This window comes from Octopus bimaculoides, chromosome 11 (genome assembly GCF_001194135.2).
Source record: "Octopus bimaculoides isolate UCB-OBI-ISO-001 chromosome 11, ASM119413v2, whole genome shotgun sequence".
NCBI lineage: Eukaryota > Metazoa > Mollusca > Cephalopoda > Octopoda > Octopodidae > Octopus > Octopus bimaculoides.
Window position 1 is genome coordinate 8,564,986 of NC_068991.1, and position 7,014 is coordinate 8,571,999.

General features: G+C 35.6%; 1 protein-coding gene across 1 annotated transcript in view; it reads right to left on the reverse strand.

Annotated features, from left to right (window-relative positions):
* Positions 1-7,014, reverse strand: part of LOC106880889 (TBC1 domain family member 7) — a 16,374-nt gene that overhangs the window by 8,143 nt on the left and 1,217 nt on the right. The gene's annotated exons all lie outside the window — the stretch shown is intronic.

Consider the following 7,014-nt stretch of genomic DNA (forward strand, 5'->3'; position numbering starts at 1 on the left):
TATATATATATATATATATATATATATATATATATATCCTCGCACACACATTCATATGCTACATTGCTGCGCCCTTTATTAAAGACGGTTGGGTGTGATTTAAAGGTAAGTTTGGCTGCTGCCAAAACTGCAAAGAATGTTCCTTGTCACAGAGACGGTGAAGTATATGGGTGTTGGGTTGTTTACTGAAGCAGTTGGGTTAACAGCCAGTGCCAGATCGATAGTGTGGCAGGAAACACTTCTGATGGAGAGAGATATTCTAATGCGCACCTCAACACCGACTGCAGCAGCAGTAGAAGAAGCAACACCAACATAATCGTCGCCATCACTACCATCTTGACGACCACTGACGACAAGAACACATAAACACTACCATCATGACAATAACTACACCAATAACACCATCAACATCATCTGCAACATCCTTCTCTTCACAACCAACAACAACCATCACACCATTATCCTTAACAACATCACCAAACAAAACAACACTGACATCGCCTCAACGTTGCTATCACCACCAAATAACATCGTTATCAACAACAATAACAATAATAATGATGGTGGTGGTTTCAAATTTTTGGCACAAGGCCAGTAATTTCGGAGGAGGCGGGGGGGGGGCGATTACATCGAACTCCTGTACTCGGCAGGTACATATTTTTCTCATCGACCCCCGAAAGGATGAAAGGTAAAGTGGACCTCGGCGGAATTCTCGGACCCAGAACGTAGAGACGGACGAAATGCCGTGCTGCGGATTTTGTCCGGCGTGCTAACAATTCTACTAGTTCACAGCCTTTAATAATAATAATAATAATAATAATAACAATGCCCTTATCAGACAGGTAGTCATGATGGGTATAATGGGATTCGTATATTTTACCCCAGTGTCGCTTTGATGGCATACCCTGCTCTCTCACTCAATAATAATAATAATTTTTTTGGCCACAAGGGTCGCGAAAACATTTAGGACAACAGAAAAACAAGGGAGGGTTGGGATTTAAGAAGCACCATCACCATCATTAAATTCATTGTTATGCTTAAGGTATCGCAAATGCCATTACTACCACTGCCATGTGCACAACACTATCATCATGAAAACAAACAAACATTTACTAATGTCGTTATATGATAAAACTACCACCATTTACACTAAAGCAACATTAGCGTTAAGACTGTAACATGAATACCAACCACTAACATCGTTCTAATGATACTAACACCGAAACAGTACCGAAGCTGACATGTACAAAGTAACAGTTAAATATTTCTTGGATCACACTTTACTGTCATTAAAGAAAAAATGGAAGGACATTGGATAGTGTACTCCTTGAAAAATAAAACAGATCGATCATGGTGGGAATATTCTTGATCCGAGATTGACTCGCTAAGGATCAACCTAGGCTACCAGCCGAGCCAACAAAGGTGCTTTTAGGTGATTCAGCATGCTGGAAATAGCAACCAAATCTCCCTTGAATAACATCTTACCGTCTTCTATAAATGCAGAACACGCACACACGTCCCTCCCTAAACGGACAGGGTGGTCCTGGGTAGAATGTCACGATCAGGATTGAACTGGTGCTAAACAATAACTAGCTCCAATATTATCACCACCTCTCCAAATGACATTAAGTGGGTAACACAAATATCATATTCTATCTACCTCCATCTACATTACCTTTAAGAAATAAGAGCCAAAATCTCCCATAAAGTACAAACTACATCAGACATTTTCAACCACTGACCGCGAGTTTTTTGAGGCGAGTCGTAATATGTCATGATATTTAGAAAACTTGACTGTTATTTAATGCCCCACACAAGAGCATGTCTATCTCTTTGCTGCAAAGTGCAATGCGTACGACAATCTCTGTTTTAAAACGATTTCAGTACATGTAAACTTATTTTTTTCAAAGAGCTGGTGTCTAACATTTTAGCGCCTTATACAGTGTGTCATAGATGAAAAAACAAGACCCCCCCCCACATCGTTGCTTTGCTCCTCAACAATACAGTAGGAGAGCTACTTGGTATAATATACCTTAAAAATTATGATGGTCATATATGCAATGCCTTTCATCATAGAACTACTTGATCAGGGCTGACAAACATTTCCAAAAGAAAGGCATTTGTTAAATCCTTCAACTATATATTTATCATTACCAGACGTTCTGAAAGTTTAGTCTCTATGGAGAGTACTGTGTAGAAAGTAAAAAATATTTAAATATATCCAGTTTGGAGCATTTAAGAAGTCTTTTCAGAATGACCTTTCGTATTACAATTTGTAGTCACGGAAAATTCATTAATATTTTGTGAGATAACCAATAAATCGTTTGAATTAAAAGAAAATTTGGTCTATTTTTATTCATCTTCAAAAGATTCAAGTTTTAAAATATTTTAAACGATCTGGTTGAAAAAATTTACCAAGGCCAAATGAGTAAAAGGATGTTGCGCTAGGAAAGTAATCAAGATATTTTAACAAGGACTCCAAATTTCAGGCCATACTTCAGTTGAGTAAGGATATGTTTCAAACATTTTAAACAAAAAGTTTTGTTTCGTGACCGTAAAAGAGCTAAATCAAATGCATCATTAAAAAACCTTTCACGGTGAATTTAGCATAAAAAACTTCAAATCGCAAAGTACAATAATTCCTAGGTCAGAGCTGTTCTAAACAGTTGGGATTTCAGTCTCATTCAAGAAAAAGGTTTAAGTATTAACATTTCCTAAATCAAGATGTAAAATCGAAAATCTTTTTTCACAGCCAAAGAAAACTACACCCCTGCAACCCATGAGCACATTCACTATAGATCAACCATTTTTTTTTTTACCTATGGACTGGGACCCCTTTGATTACTATTTTATTCTGGTGGATCCCCATCGCCATTTGATGTTTAAAAACTAGTTTCATAGAAACTTCTTTCAAAACTTCTATTTCATTTTCCACACATTAACTTGTGTAGGTTGAACTATGGAAAATGTTAGACAAAGAAACCTAGCTGTTTCTTGCAATACATTCATCTAAAGCATTTTTTTTCAGGGGCTCTTAAAATACTATTGTGGATCTCCTATTTATTATTATGGACCCCCAAAAATCTTATATGGGCCCCGGTTGAGAATCACTGCTTTTGATCAACGTTTAGGTTTATACTGGCCGAATTTCTATAAGCAGATGTATAAGTATGCATCTGTATAAATTTTTTAGCTGTGGCAAATCATTGATATAAATTAAGAGAGAATTGACTATAATATTCCTTTGGCTAGATTTTGGGCACTTTTTGGAGCAATGGAACAAACAGGAGTTCCACCCGATCATCCAGGAATACAAGTGCATCTGGCTTTTATAACAAGTGCATCTGGCTTTTACAACAAGTGCATCTGGCTTCTGCAGCATCTACATTAGACTTTTACAATGAATGCAGCTGCTTTCTGCAAGAAGAGTAGGTGGTTTCTACAAGTGCAAGTTGTTTCTGTTCCTCTGGATTGTCTTATCACCATGAGTTTGCAAACCAGCAAAACAAGAAGCAACAACCGTCAAATAACATGATAAAAAAAGAGAGAAGATATATAACATTCCTGTGGTGGGAAGTTTGATATATGTGCTGTGTGATGGTCACGAGAGCCAGGCAATTCAGTGAAGTTAGGGATTTAACGAAGGAGCAGTTGAATAAATAGGGCGATTGAACGAATACACATCGGACTCATTATTCATTAGCCCCCACAAAGGCTGCTCTGCTGCACTCCAGATATAACTAGAAAAAAAAAACTAGAGGAACAATCTTAATTGATTCCTACTTCCAAATATGTTTTTTTAAAAAAAATTATATATAACTATTTTGAACAATTTCTCACCATTGCCACCACCAAATATTATGAAAATAAACACTTGTGCAACCAACATCATCACTATTGTTACCTATATATATTTTTTTTTACATTGATACAAGTTTTTACATTTGCAGATGGGGGCGGGTGTGCATTATTAATCGAGAAAATCGACTCCAAAGATGAAGACAAGGTCACACTCGGCGAAAGTGTAACTCTGAATTTAGTCATGAAATTACTTAGGTATTTAATTCAATGCTCAACCGTCTCTACAATTCTGTCGCTGTCTATCAATTTACGGTAAACGATAAATAATGATGTATGACATAAGTACAAGGTCACAAAATCTGGGAGAGGAGGCTGCAGTCGATCAGATCGATCTCAGTACTCGATCGATATTGTATTTTAACGACCTCGGAGAGATGAAATCAAAGTTGACTGTGGCGGTGTTCGAACTTCAGAACACGAAGGGACGCAACTAAATAATACTACAATGAATTTTGCACGACGCTCAACCGATTCTGCCAATAATAATAATTAAAAAAAGCAGTAAAAAAAACAAAATACGCATAAAGCTACAAATTTTGAGGGAGGGATTAGTAGATTAGATTGAGCCCTGTACGTGATGGTACTTATTTTATGACCCCTCCTCCGCCTACCAGAAGGCTGAAAGACGAAATCGACTTCGGTGGAATTAGAACCCAGACTGTAAAGGGCTGAAAGTAAATATCGACGTTCGAACAAATCTGCATTCCACCGCTTTAATATCATTAAATACTCCAAAAAACACAACAGACTACCATTCCATCTTTAGCATCATCACTCGCATCACCACCACAGCCATCCTACAACTACAACAAGTAATTCCAATACGACAATCATAGCATCGGAATACCGCACACCCACCGACAGTAACATCACATCGCCTACGATCGCCATAGCATCGAGAACATCAGATTTCAACCACACGTTCGTTCCATTATCATCACCGCAATATAGAGATATATATATGTGTATATATAAATCACAGCCTGTATCAATAAATAACAGCACCAACATACTTTATCTCTGTCGCTATTACAAACACTGACTTCGTAACATCATCACTACCAACAACAACAACAATACCAGCACGAACACCAACATTATCACGAATATTACAATTTCACAATAACATCACAATCAGAATCGCATATAAAAAAAATCTTGATCAACATCAAATCAACACCATCATAATTCGCTATCGCTCCCACCACAATAACACTTTAAAACAAAACACCAGCACCATTTTATCATTGCCAAAACCACAGAAAAATCACTGCTGATATCAACATCATATCATCAACGAAGTATCAATAATGCCAACCCCATCCATCCGTTCCCACTTCTCCTGCCCCCTATTATATTTACTATCCACACCAACATCACCACCACCATAAACAACCAACCACATCAATAACACCACCACCACCACCACCATCGCTGCAATATCAGTTATAACATTACAACCTGTCTCCCCCACCGCCCAACAGTGACATTACATCACAAACAACGACAAATAAGCGAAAATCCTTTCCATTCTTAGCATTCTTGCTATTCTTTATTATTGTACCAAAAGGTGGGCTAGGGCCACGTAGATAGCGGGAGATTCATACATATATATATATATATATATATATATCAATGAAAATATTTCAATACAAATGTATTAATTTCCAGCAAAATAAAGCCCTATAAATATTGGTGCCTTGTTGTTCCACTCTTCTGAATTTATATATATATATGTATATACACACATTATCACTGAATTTATATATATATATATATGTACATATATATATATATATATATATATATCAATGAAAATATTTCAATACAAATGTATTAATTTCCAGCAAAATAAAGCCCTATAAATATTGGTGCCTTGTTGTTCCACTCTTCTGAATTTATATATATATATGTATATACACACATTATCACTGAATTTATATATATATATATATGTACATATATATATATATATATATATAAATATATGCACACACATATATATGGATATACATATATATACAAATATATACATATTCATATACATACATACATACATACACACACACACACATATATATATACCTATCTCTTTATACATATATACACATATATTGCCTATATATATATACATACATACATTTATATATACAAATGTGTGTATGTGTGTGTGTGTGTGTATACATCAGTTCAGATAATTATAAATTTGAGTTGAAATTTCGTTTGGGTTTCATCCCTTAAGGGTTAACATAACAATTGTAGAAATAAAACGCGATCTCTTAAACTGACTACGCAGCCACCAACAGCAGTTGTTGGCCTTGTACTTACCTAGGAAAAAGAAGAAGAAAAAGGAAACTAGTCATCCTTCACCTCCATATCATCACCGTTCTTCGTTATAATTGAAATCTTAATCATTTTCTTCAAGAACCACTTGAAGATAAGAGTGAGGGTAGAGGGAGGGGCCCTTGCCTCAAATATATTTTATGAAAGGTTTGATAAGAATGATACATTTGCTTGGCTAAACAGCCCTACCGTAAACTTATGCAGCAAGTAGGTTGGTAGCAACAACTGGAAGGAGGTACCTGCTTTCAGAGTACCAAGGTAATAACAGGGTTCTGTATGGAGAGCCCGGAATTACTTTATGCAGTTGCCCAGGCACCATTTGGGCGGGGGAGTTTGGAGGATTCTTTCGTGTTACTACGGTTATATATTTATTGCTTTGTTATGGTGGATCTCGCCGTTTTTTACTCCATGTAATTCACTTGTTTGTCGTTTTCTTCGCCATTTCGCCTTTGACCCGAGCCCAACGTCTTGGGTTCTTGTGGCCAATAAAAGAAATATTTATTGCTGTTGTTGTTATGTCGGAATAAAATGACTTACAAAACCGAAGAGGTGTTTTCTTTGAAAGAAAAAAAAACAAACAAACAGAAAAATGACAAGGCTAAAATTTGCTTTAAACATGTATTTCGATATATATGCATATAAATATATATAAATATATATATATGTATGCATATAAATATATACCTATATATATGCATATAAATATATACCTATATATATATGCATATAAATATATACCTATATATATATGCATATAAATATATACCTATATATATATGCATATAAATATATATATTCATGTATATATTC